Source organism: Anser anser (assembly GCF_964211835.1).
Source record: "Anser anser genome assembly, chromosome: 4".
NCBI classification, from domain to species: domain Eukaryota; kingdom Metazoa; phylum Chordata; class Aves; order Anseriformes; family Anatidae; genus Anser; species Anser anser.
Window position 1 is genome coordinate 44,127,697 of NC_139724.1, and position 13,836 is coordinate 44,141,532.

Here is a 13,836-nt window from a genome sequence, read left to right on the forward strand (position 1 = left end):
AATAGGAACCTTGCCAGCTCTGCTGCTTTAGGAGATTTCTGCAAGGACAGAGAATGAGAGAGACAAGCATGTCCCCTTCTCATTATGTACATTCTGTAGGACAGAAGGACTTTGATTCTCCAGATTCAGAGTCATTCACACAATAATAAAGGTAAATGAAGGCTTTCAGCTGACAGCTGAACTTGCCTTGGAATTGAAGATCTGCGTGATCTCTCTCTTGTTTCTTAATTTTCAGTTTTTAGTATTAACAGTGTCTAATCATAAGGTTTGCATGTAACATAACCAAATCACCATCAGAACTTTACTTAAGAACAACAAGTTACTGTGTCTTTCTCTTGCAAAACAACATTTGACTTTCAGTTAGTCTTATATTAAGCCATATTTCATTACAATCGTGTCAAAACGCTAAAATACAGCCTTTCTTTGACACTGGAGTTGTGTTATATGACCACAGTCTTGTGTTTTGTGGCTGCCTTTCTAGGAGTCATATATTTTAAATCTGATATATGTATAAATCACTTCTTGGGAAAGGGAAATAATATCATTAAAACCATATATATGAACTCTTGAAAGATTTCCTCAGTAAATACTGTCTTACAACAGCTACAGATAGTACACAGAAAATACACGAAACGTATAAAATGTGTTTGCAATGTACCAAACAGTTAACTGAAAATACCTGGAGGATGCCCTCATACCAGCCTAAAATAAAAGATAAGTATAAATTCAGAAGCCGTGAATTAGCTTCTCAAACACATAGCAAAGAATGAACCTGCCTTCTTATTTCAACATTTCTATGTGCCACATAAAATAGTTCAAAACCCATAAAGCACCACAGAAATATTCTCAAAACTGTAAGGTAGAGCATATCTTCCTAAAAAGGGAGAAAAAATGGTGACATAAAGAATAAGTTACGAAATTATATGAAACAAATAAATAGGATACACTGTACTGAATTCTCACTGAATACCCATCATTAATGAAGTCATCCTTTGGATAGAGATTTACATAAATTATATATGCACACATGAATGTGTGGGTGTGTTTTCCTATCAATTTTGTGGTTTGTTTGTTTGTATTGGAAATATATTACCATAGTATTTTAATGATAAGAGCTTATTTTCTAATACTAACTGGGGTTCTCCTTAGGAGTAAGCTGAGTTTAAAGCCTAAAAAGGGATTATAACTTTCTGTCAAAGAAGCTGTTTTCCATGAAACTAACAGTATCCCAGCCTGCCCAGTGGAAGAGTTCAGAGCTGGTTAAAGGTCCAGCCATCACACGGCACAATGACCCGTGTGATGATCACTCAGATGATCACTTCTTTCTGTTTTCCCACCCCTTAGCAAACTTTATAACATCACAGAGAGCAAGCACGACAATGACAATAGACAACTTTTATCATCATTCACATCCCTGCAAAACAAGCCACTGGTACAACCAGCCTGAGACCCCGTTCAGATGAGCAGGAGGAAGGTCTTCCTTCCCTCACCGCTCATTCAGTGAATCACTCCACTCCACCATTTCACTTCAAACCTCTTAATTCTCCTCCCCTATCATCTTGCTATCTTCTGTCTGCTCTTTCTACATTTTTCATTCACCATTTCATTTTCACTTCACCATTTTGTTTTCTGAGTTCACTTTCCTGATGTGCTGCCAGACTGTGGCAATGAGCACACCGAAACAAGGATACCACCATGTCACTGGCCAGAGGTGAGCTGCAGATGAGGAACTCGTACTCTGGGTACTTCCACATTGATTACAAACCTTTTGCTTATAGCTGGTAAGATCCAACCATTCTTCCATTGCAATAAATTTGTTACTTTCCTCTAGCTCGTTTTCTTTTAGCAAAATGAACTTCAGCTTTGTTTGACGTTTAATAAAAAATAATAATTTTCTGAGTGATCTCTAGAAGGTCAGACAAATCGAGGGCCATGCCATTTGTTGATTCCTCTGTGCTGATTTCAGACGGCTGTATACGAAATCAGTGTAGTTAAAAATGTAGAGGTTTGTTGTCCTTCATTTTAACGTGGTTTAATTGTTGTTGGCAGGAACAGATAGCTAAATTGATAACATTGCCCTGACAACCAGCACTGGGCTTGGGAATAGAGTCTTCCAGCTTCTGATGTCAGCGTTGCCTTCAGTGGAACTCTTAAGATGCTCAAAACTATGCACAGTAACAAGCATTTCCTGTGCCAAAGGCATAGGTATCAAAAATTAAAATAAAATAAAATAAAATAAATAAAATAAAATAAAATAAAATAAAATAAAATAAAATAAAATAAAATAAAATAAAATAAAATAAAATAAAATAAAATAAAAACAAATCCACTATGGCTAATTTTTCAATGTAGAGGTAAGCATATTATTTTGTAGTCTCCTATGTTGCAGCTGATCTTTGGAGTTAAGGCCACATGCTATTCATTATTTGCTATTTTTTAAACTTGTCAAGAAAATCTGTCAGTATAAATCATAACTCTCTTCATACCATATATGAAGCTTTGTCAAGTTTATGGATAGTGAATTGTGATGTAAAATTAATCTTCAGTGTAGAGTGTGAGGGTTTTAACTTGTTTAGCTTGTTACCAAAAAAAAAATTGTTACCAAAAAAAAAAAACTGACCAATTTCTTTGGTCAGTCTTACAAAATGTTTTCCGGAACTCTACAGAGAAAGATGTAACTACTGGAACTGATTTCCTTGTTTCCATGTTCCCCCAGTTCCCTGGTATATCCTTTGCATATTTCATCTTTCCTCCCACTTGTTCAAGGACACACTAAGCACTGTTGATGTCTCTGCTCTGATTAAAGCAGAGTGTAGATTCCCTTCAAACATGAATTAGTGCTACACAGAATGAGGATGTATTTAACTTCTTAGAAATACGTCTTGTTTCTGCAATATTCATTGCATCCAGATCAATAAATCATTTAAATCCTACGGGACTGAAACTTCCCGAGGTACAGAGGTCAAGCTACAGTGGAACTAGCAAATACCAATTTCTCACAGATGTGCAATTAGAACATCTGTTTGTGTCCTCTATGCCTAATAAGATGTTTATTCTGTTAATTGTAGGCAAAACATAGTTAGCCATTGTATTTTTGTTTTTGTTCTAACACGAGAAACATCCTATATTCAACTTAAACAAGCCGTCAGCATAGCAATTAGTCACTGCCATATCTTCAACAGAGGGTATTAAGCCTGGCAAAATTTTGGATCACAGATGCCAGTTGACTCAAAAGTAGTTTGCTACAGTTTCTGCCTTAACGAACAAACAGCAGAGACATGTCAGTTCACTGAATCACCTTATTATGTTTAAATCCAATGAGTTTCTGTTCTGTAGATATAAAGGGAATCTGGTGAGATTTTATACAGCTGTTGATTTCATATGAGTGAATTAAAACTAATCTGATCTCTCTTAGACTCCAGCCTTGAGAACATGTACGTGTATTTAGCTTCCAGGTTGTGAGAAGTTTGCGCATTCTCATCTGTAAAGTTTGCAGCCTGACAGCATTTGCATCATACAAAACAAATGAGAAGAAGTGTTGTAAATGAAACTCTATCCATAGTGGTAGATGCCTGGAAAGTGGAGCCAAGGCCTTTGAGTCTATTCATGCAGGACAGAGGTATTACAAGACAGAAGAAGGAACACCAGACTGAGTCCAGAGTCTTCTCCAAACTCCTGTTTACTTGTGACAAAAACTTGGCATGCTATTTAAGTTCCCTTTGTCTCGGTTCCTCTGTCTATCTCTGCAAAACCAATTTAGATCCAGAGAGGAGAACCAGTTTCTCTAAGTGCTAAGTTCATTATTATTGCTCCTTTGGGGGCACAATTCCCTTACTAGAGAGGATTAGGTTGCCGGTTGTCACTTATCAAGGCTAACAAGACACAAACGTAGCAAATCCATGCGCTTTTGCTACCTTTGTTGTTGACAAATAACTGCAGTGTCTTAAGAGGATGCATGGTCTAACTGGCTTTGAACTGAAAACCAAAACTTCCATTGGCATTTTTGCATGAAGGGAAGTACTGTGCTGACCCGAAGTGCCCAAGGCAGCAATTGTTGAAAGCATGCTGATCTTCCTACCTCTGCTATCACCAGCCAGTTCAGAAGGTGCCTGACTGAGACATCAGCTCCTGACAAACAAAGCTTCTATAAATCATCTTCTGCTTCACCTGCCCTCCTAAAAGCATAAGCATTATTTTTCAACCAATTATTTCTCAAATGCATAATCATTAGAAATGTCAGTAAAATAATAATTCGAGGGTGCTTCCTGTTAACTTTGTTAATAACCACATCCTCTGCTAATAAACACCTAGGCCTTTGGCCTCAAGTTTATTTAGCCCAGGATATGGGTATTATTACCTCATTAAGAGGAAACACCCTCAAGATATTATTTAAGTATCTCCAGAAGGAAAAACAGCTGAATGAAAGGGATGTATAGGCCAGCTATTGAAAATTCACTGGGTGAATTTTAAAACATTCTGCAGCAACCAAGGCAATTTTACATGTAAACCATCAAAAATTAGATTTACATTACATAAAGAAACAGCTACTTCTTACATTATAGCATGCAGTTGCCTGCGTGTTTACAGGAACAAGCTGAAGGCAGGGGAAATTAAGGGAAGGCCATTATTAAATTACCTGTGCACTGAGCATTTATTAATAGGTTGATAACTATTGGCTTTTCTATTGTCCTCCTTTGCTCTTATGCTGGAAAATGTTGGAGATGCTGTGCTTTACTTTCCCCAGCAGAAAAGGCTGCTTTTAAATGAAACGTGATAAAACTGTTCCTATAGCACTGTCCCTTCAATTCACATGCTTAAATCTCACCATGTGGTTAAGTTTTTATAGAATCTAAAGCTGGGACTTTAAGTATTATCATATCCTTTTCAATGGAAAACAATTTTTAAATATCTTAGGGTCTATTTCCAGTACCATTTTATATCTTCAAATACCGCAGCATCATTTTACACATTTCTCTAGACAGGCACACCATTAAAAAGGTGGGGTGTTTTTTTTGTTTGTTTGTTTTGTTTTGTTTTGTTTTTTAATTCTTAGCAATGAAAAAGTAATGATGTCAGGCAATGATATGAACAGTAAGTCTTAGCTCCTCAAGAACAAAATGTTTTATATATTTTCAATGCATATTCATTTGAAGAATTACATAGCAATATTTCAGTAGAGACAGGGACTGAACAGATGCTCTCACTTCACAAATCACATTTTGAAAGAAAATTTTTAAAATACTGACTGCAATACTTAGCAATGTGTGTGAGAAAGATGTCTACAATTTGCAATGTGAACGCCACTTTTCATGAAATAAGGACTTGAGAGTCACAACCGGGAATGGAAAGTGCTAAGAAACAAGATTAGTTCAAAGAGAACTGTATATGCAGTATACATCAATTCAAGACAATTGCTTTAATCTGGCATAGCTTTATGTTCAAAAAATACATTTAAAAAATCCACTAATAATGACCAGCGTCAAATCTGCAATTGAGAGAGGCCTGTCTCCCTGCTTTATACTCTTGTTAAGTCAGTAAAACACAACACGGAAAGTCAAGCCCACTGCCACCCACAACATCCTCATTTACAAACTGATGAAGAACAGCCCAGATAGCTGGACACAGGGGTGGACTGAAAACTGGCTAAACCGCTGGGCTCAGAGGGTTGTAAATCAGCAGCATGATACCCAGACGAAGGCCAGTCACCAGCAGACATAAGATGCCACAATAATTTCATCCTTGTTTACAAACACTAAGTCTTAGAGTTATTATGTACAATATTCAACTCATTCACACTCAGAGGTCAATTCTGTAGTTGAACCAAAGACATCACAAAGGATTCCTGGTGACTATTTTACTCGTTATATGGCAGGTAAATACAGTGACTCTGCAACAGTTTGGTTCCAAGATCAATAGTGAGAGCCACTCGGTATTCCTGCAGTTACTGCCTCCCCATTTTCAACTGCAGCTCACTTAGAGCTCCCCAGCCTCAGTGTTCACCCCACTCCCTCATCAAGCATTTGGAAAACAATTAAAATATAAAATGACTAAATGGCAAGGGTTCCTTTATGCCATAGCATTGACAGAATAATGGAAACTTTACCTTTGATGTGGAGGAAGTCTGAGGATGATTTTTACTACAAATAAGTATAATGGCTCCAAATGGTTTTACAAATATTTTACTCATGTTCAAGGTCCAAGAAAAGAAGTATCCACTAATACTGGGCTTTTGCTTTCTCTTCTCCTCCTTTTCTAACAGAGACTCTGACACAAACATAAGCCTAACTAGAAAAACATAAATCTTAGTTAAAGTTTTATTCACATTTTATAAAAGCTTCCTTGCTTTGTTTTTTCGTTTGGTTGGTTGGTTGGTTGGTTGTTTTTTGTTTTTGCCTTCCCCACTGTTGGGCCTTCTGCAAGCTTTTTAGGGTTATTTTGTATGCAACTGTCATAGAATAGATGAATGGATATAACAGAAAAGACATTGTATTTTGTATCTCAGTGTTCACAATCTGAAAGTTAAAAAAAGGAAGTTTGACTATTTTTTTTTTCACGCTGGCACATAAAAACTACAACATCAGAGCAGCGGAAAAACTCAGGGACATCTTTTGTTGACTTTGGAGAACCCAACAGTGCTGGAGATGAGAATGATCAGTAAAACGAAGCTGAAAAGGGCAGCAAGGGAAAAGAGACACAAAATGGAAGTGGTTAATTTGAAATACCCACGGGATCTCTGCAAGGGACTGGTTGCCATGTCTGCACGCCTCGGGAAGGACTAAGAGCTTGTGTTTCTCCTAGCACACAAAAAATTTCACCAATCTGGCCATTAAGGAGGGGGGCGGAGGGGAGGAGGGGTTGACAGGATTTGCAGAGCCAGCCACAAAGAGCTATTTTTGCAAAAGCAGAGGTTCTACTACAGGGAAAGAAACCAAAAACACTCTGACCTCTAAGCTCTTCCTGATTTACTCATCAGTGTTTATGGCACTAGGGACTTGACAGAGGCTTTCACAAACTATGTCACCATCTTCCTAAATATTTTTTCCAGAACCACACAGCCAGGTGTTGTAAACAGTGACCCCACCATCCACAGATAGAATGTGATCATGGGCAAAGAGTACTCAGGAGAAGCCACTTCACACCACAGGTCCTGCATAAATGCAAGTGGTGAACACAGTAGAAATGTCATTTTAAAAAGAGTACAAAAATGTAGTTTGGAGAATGTCACTATCCATCAAAATAGAAACTTTTTTTTACAGCACCTGCCTCTTCAGCACCTGCCTTCCTTTCTCCTCCACCCCCAAAAGGAGATCATAATTTCATTTTGATTTTAATGCCTTAATTGTGTAGTAATACATATACAGTAATTTTTGAAAGAAAAATTGATCCATTTTTGAAAACATACGGTTTAGAATGGTTAAGACACACCTTTAGCTTTCCTAATACAAAATGTTGGAATATAGTACTACTTATATTGAAAATGGGAGGGTTTTTCAATAAATTGGCCTTGTAGTAGTGCATTCATGTAATAATACCAGATGCTATGAAATTATGCCAACTCTGTTACAAGACATACATTTTTTTCTTTCCCTTTTTTTTCTTTTTAAGGATTAATATAAACCTATCAGGCAGTTGCCATTAAACAGACAAGCAATGTTTTTCTGAGACCATCATTTTCATTTATTTATTTATTAACTTTTTGTAAGTTTATCTGGGGAATGCTGTATTACCCAATTTGAATTTTACATGTATGCCAGGAATTACCCCTAAAGGAATTATGTCTCTCAGGAATTACCCCCTAAAAGATGTCAAAGACTATGTCAGACAAGATCACCTGCGTGTGAAAGCTAGCTTTGGAAGACATCTTAGCAAATAACTTCTCTCTTACAGAGACAGGACTACCACAAGGGATGTATCTGCTTTGTATATGCAGCACTGTGCATTACAGCTGTTCTGCTTATTGCATTAGTTTGCTGTATTATTTAAAACTTTAAAACTCTTCTGAAGATACTGCAGCATTTCTGCAGATGTTTCAATGCAAAGCAGCATGCAGAGGATCTGCCTGTCTGTACACAGGATCTGACATGCAGTATGACAGGCACATATCAGCCTCAGCACAGAAATTAGCATTTTGATTGTGTAAGTACTTTTTGCCTTCATTTTTGGTTTCTGAGCTTGGTATGATTCAACAGGAATGAAGTCAGGCGATGTAAGGGGAAGCCAGAGGATGATGCCATTATTGCAGGCTAACTTTGATGCAATTGCTCCACAGTAATCATGTATTTTACATATGGACACAGGAAGGAAGGGAAGAAGGAAGGAAGGAATCATCTTATGTTCTTCTTAAAATTTAATGATTTGTTAATTTGGACACAGGCTGCCCTGGAAGAAAAAATGTTTGGAAAAGAGAAAAAAAAATTCAAAGCTAGAAGACAAAACCACTTGACTGCACTAAAATTACGAACCCAAGTATTCGTAAGACAGATTTAAGTGAGCCCATGAGGAAAACCTGAACATAGGGTTGCTCAAAATTCAGTCTGCCACTTCTTTCTCTTTGGGGCTTCCTGAGCTTCCTGCATTCAGATCAAATCATAAGTTTTTTGTTTGTTTTTGCAATTTCAATACAGATCATTCTGTGGGGAGAAAGAGCCACATCCTGGCTCTCCCTCTAGAGCTAATGCTTTCTGCCTCAAAAACTGCAAAACAGAAAAACAATTCCTCCCATTAGTTTCCCCGTGTTTCCATTTTTTGCATGCATGCAACAAATGAGTTCAGCATTTCTTGCAGCCTCGGCACGTTGACCTCCCATCTGAGTGGGGGGAAGAACCTCAAGTATGCTCAGGAGGCGGCTGAAGCTCATGGCTCTGCTACCTGCGCTCCTTCTCGCTTGAGCAGCACCCACCTCCAGCTGCCTCTCTGTCAGCATACCAGAGCCCTGAAGGAATGGCATGTTTGTAAACTAAACAGGAAGAGGAATAAGCCAGACACTTACATCACCTGACAGATGTGTTTCTCAAGCACGCAAGTTTATTTAAGGCTTTTTCATGGCGTGTGTTGACCCAAAGTCAATACATAAATGAATAAACAAATAAAGGGGGGGGAAGAAAGGAAGGAAGGAAAGAGGGAGGGAGAGAGAGAGAATTGGTATCATGCTCAACATGTTTTGCACCCTGTAAAAGGGAATTAAATGACTCAAGCTCCCCACCCCCCTCTCCCTTTATGTCTGGAAGTGAGCCCTTCTGAAATCCTATAGCTACTGGCAGCACAGCCACACATAATAACATGGTAGCAACACATAAAACTGTCAGTCTTCAATGGAAATGGATGGTTAGGCTGAGGGGGTAAACAGACTAAATCAATTTGAACATGCATGTTAAGGACTGTGAAAGGGCAGAGTTTAGTGCTGCTAGGCTGGAAAACATTTGTCTCTGTCTCGTTGTATTTCCCTGCCATTCAGCGGCATCCACCCACAGGCCTCTCACTTGGCTCCAGTCAGGCTCCATGGCTGATTAATGGCAGCTGGAGGTGTCCGGTAATTTCCTCACCTAATAATAAACTACAACCCAAAACAGGGGTTCCCCTCAGGCCCACATTTAACATAACTCTACTTACTACCAGGAGAAAGCCAATTACCATGTGTCTGCTCACGTCTGTGAGATAATGCACATTTAAGTGGCTTTGAGAGGTTACTTAGCTGACTTTGGACATATCATCTTTGTCTATGGCAGAATAAACAAAGCTCAGATAACATCTGCATCACTCTTTCAAAGGAACTGTAAAAGAGACAGAAAAAAAATGTGGGGGGGTACATCCTCACAACTGGAAAATAGTCTCCTTTAAGAAATCTGAACAGCAACATGACCTCGAAAACAGAGCGACTTTCTTTCTCTTATCCTAATCCCAAGGTCACCAACACACACAATTACAATTTCAGTGGCTGAGGCTTAAGCAATCAGTCTGGCTCACCACCTCCTACCCAAGGGTGCCCAGTAAAGCATTTTATATGAAGACACATCCTCAACAAGAACTTTTCCGGATTTTGTTAGCAATTGAAGCAAAGCCTTGTTACTGAAGGAGTGGTATGGATTTGTGCCTTCAGTATTATGACTACAAAGACAATATTGTTTACATGGGTATCATACTAATTACATAGTATTACCTCTACATTAGTAACTGTACTGATCTAATCATCATCTAGTCATCAAATCATGAGACTTCTTTTTAATTTCCTCCCTTTATTTTTTTAATGTTACTTAAGTGTGTGACATTTTAACTTATATACAGTTCCTTGACTGAAGGGACAGAGATTTGGCTGACAAATGATACTGGTATTCAAAGCATGATATAATCTATTAATCCATTAAATGACAAAAGTTTAACATGCAAAAATGCATGCAGGAATATTCCATTGTACACCCAGCAGACCCCCCTGTAGTCCAGGTGCCCTTGTGACAGTATTATGTATTTTCCAGTAACAGATTGCACAGTTTCTTTTCCCCAGGATGTGACTGCAAAGTCGACAAAACTAAGAAGCTGAAACTGTGTAATGTGTATACAGAAATGCAAGTAAATTCATGGGTGATACGTATTTATCTATACAGCACCATCTTAGACATAAATAAGAGTAATGCCACAGATTATTTCATCACAGATTTCAAACTCTCATACAGATATATGAAATAAATAATATAGAATATACAAAAAATACTGAACTAATATTCAGTTTATATTGTCTTGCATGTCTTGCAAAAAGAAGAAAGAAGCCTGAGTATCCCATTTTCTTGGTGCATGGACTATCACAAGCAATGCACATGCCAACATTTTTGCAGCAGTTCTTCCTTTCTATAGGGACAGGATATACTTGGTGCCAAAAAGGAAGTAAATGGTGTTCCATATGGCTTGACAGGTCCTTACAGTTCTTAATCTCTGTCAAAATTTGAAAATGAAAAAATGCATGTGTTTATGTGCATGAGTGTGCTTCTCCACAGGAACAAATCTAATTAACATGTGCACACTGAGGAAAGATTGTCAGACACAGACCACTGCTGGCAATATCTAGTCACACAGGCAACTGCTGGCACTAGGGGATTAAAAGGTAATATAATGATTTCTTCAAAAGTATTACAACAGCTTGGGAGGAAACCGATTTTCCAGACATCTGTGCAAATGGATTTTCCATTCTCTTCAAAGGTCTTTTTCTATCCCTTCCCTATCTCCCCTCCCTGAGGCACAGATCATCAGAAGGAAATTTAAAACAATCCCGGAGACTGTTTTTATGTTATTCCCTATATAAAGGCATAATGCCATTTCTGCCATAGATGTCACTACACATAACCTTGCAATATATTAGAAACTGAGTAAAAAAACAACAGTGAACAAGGAAGCAAACTCAGATACAAAGGCAATACATTAGGAATTGGTGTTTTCAATCATGTTAGAGCTAAGCCATTTCACAGAAGGTGCTAGTTCTAACCAGTAAGTTGCAAGCAAGGCCACCTTCAAGCAGCACTTTCTAAAGGGCTGGAAGGAGACAAGCTATTTTTTTCAAGAGCAAAACATCTCGTCTTTTTTCACTGTTGTTCTAAAAGCTGAGGCTCATGTGTAGAGTCTACATCTCCTCTCAAAGAGGAATACCTACATAAAATCTCCAATTACATTACTTTTCCCATCTCAAAAGCCTACATATGTGGTAGGTCAAACCTACATGTTAGTGATTACAGGACCATAGTGAAAATTATGCTTTCCACAGCCACAGAATTAATTCTGTTTAAAACCACAAATGTATTAAATTCAAAGCCATGTGAAAGATCGTCTCCTTCAAAGATACACACACCACACAGCTTATTTTCTAAGTATATCTTAATCTTCCTGACTGGTGAGGAGACTTTCTCTCACATTGGACAGCAGAAGGTAGGTACAGAGGCAGGTATAGCACATTTCCAAAGTTTGCCTCAGGAGTATAGCAATTTTGCTTACATTTGCCTCAAGAACAAGCAAGTACAACAGTTTAATATCACACAGTTAAGCAGCTTCCTAACACAAATTGCAATCACCACACTACTAGAAATTACAACAGGGACTCCTTTAACTAGCAAATGAGCTGTATAATTACCATAAACCATGTAAGAATTGAATCTGATGAGCATTCTGACATCATCAACAATATAGATTTATGGTGGCTTGCTATTAGCACTTACTGTATTATGTTTTGTATTAAGGAGCAATAAATATTTTTTCTCTGTATATTAATTATATATTTTACATATGTTTAAAATAAATGCTTTGCTTTCTCCACATGGGACAAGTATTAATATGCTCTGTGTTTTTCTTTCAGTATTATGTCAAAGAAAACTGGATCAGTTCTGTAACTGGACACATCAGAAGCAAGCTCAGAGAGCACACAATGCTGCCCAAGAGAAGGCTATTCAGTGTTTTGCAGATGTTAGCTTTCACCTGCCTCTTCTGCGGTTGCCTGTCCCCGTTGATCACAGTCAGACAAAGCACCCCAAAGTAGGCTGCTCCATGGCACATGGTACCGATTCAAAGAGGGGCAGTTGAGGGGACAAGAATCTCTCCACAACCGGCCATCTTCTGTCCCACCTCCTTCCCCTAGGCCAAGGGCAGGCTTCCAGTCCTCAAGGGCAACAGAGATGGGAAAAAATTGAAGTAGACACATTCATTCTCCACCAAAAGGAAACCATTCATAAGCTTATTCCCTGCATTACATCTACAGAAGGAGGTGAGACCCAAGTCCTAAGGTGCGGGTGACTGCATTTCAGGTCATGTACTCTTAGATGAGTACACTGCCATATCTACAGCCAAGCTAGTTGTCTCAGATCCCCCTCCGGGGTCAACAAAGAGAGATGGGAGTTTTTAAATACATGGTTCACTTGATCAGTTTTCAGCTTTAGCATCAACTACACTGCAGAACCAGCCTGTCCTATAGCAGAAGTCCCCGTATTTCCCCATTTACTGCGAAAGGGGCTGAGTACAGTAAGTTGAAAGATGTTAGAGATGTGCACCTGGTCATGTTACTCCTTTACCTTTTCAGCTAACCACGAGCAAACCTGGTGATCTCACTCCTTTCTTGGATCACCACTTCGACATTCAACAGTTTCTTTGGCCATACCTGTGCTTTGCTCATGAAAAAAAATTCTCTTCATTCCAGCTCATGGTTCTGTTTCACATTTTTGATGGCTGCTTTCAGCTGCTAAGGTGACCAATGAATCTGAGATATTAATGCAGTCTCTGAAAAATTATAAAGGTGCTCCTTTTATTTTATAGGTAATAAATCTTAAGTGAATGGTTGGAGCACATTGGAGAAAAGATATCTTTTGTTGTAAAGATAAAAGAAGCCATTTGATTCTTTTTCTGTCCAGATATATACCAGTAAAACTATCCAGATAAAAAAAACTTCTATCTTACCAGAAAAATAAAAAAGGGGGAAAAAACTAAAAGCGACTTTTACCCACAAAGCTTCCAGTGATTTTTTTTATTTAGTGTTACTGCTGGTAGTATTTATACAGCTAAAATAGTCCCAGATTCAAAACTCAGCAGTAGAAGTTTTGACCTGTTAATCTTGCATACACTGAGGCAGCGCTGTAACAGTTAAACTGCACCTAAAATTCAAGTCTGATTTACTTTTCTCTCCAACTTCACCTTTTCCTGATTTCATAAAATATCATGTACTTACAGAATTACTGATTTGTCAGATCACAGCTCCTATGTGACTGCGCTCAGCAAAAAATGCAGAGCAATTAACTACCACCCCCATTTATTTTGGGGGACAAGAACTTCCAGTCCTTTCTTAGACAACAGTGAGCTACTTTACATTATTAA

General features: G+C 38.2%; 1 protein-coding gene across 12 annotated transcripts in view; it reads right to left on the minus strand.

The window, feature by feature from the left end:
* LOC310898533 (uncharacterized protein) overlaps positions 1-13,836 on the minus strand; it is a 264,997-nt gene that overhangs the window by 74,276 nt on the left and 176,885 nt on the right. The window contains exon 3 of one of the 12 annotated variants that reach the window (XR_014583400.1): positions 77-10,923. The exons of the other annotated variants lie outside the window; for them this stretch is intronic. The gene's annotated coding sequence lies outside the window, so the exon portion shown is untranslated. Of the gene's footprint in view, positions 1-76; positions 10,924-13,836 lie in introns of those variants that run through there. 12 annotated transcript variants of the gene reach the window in all.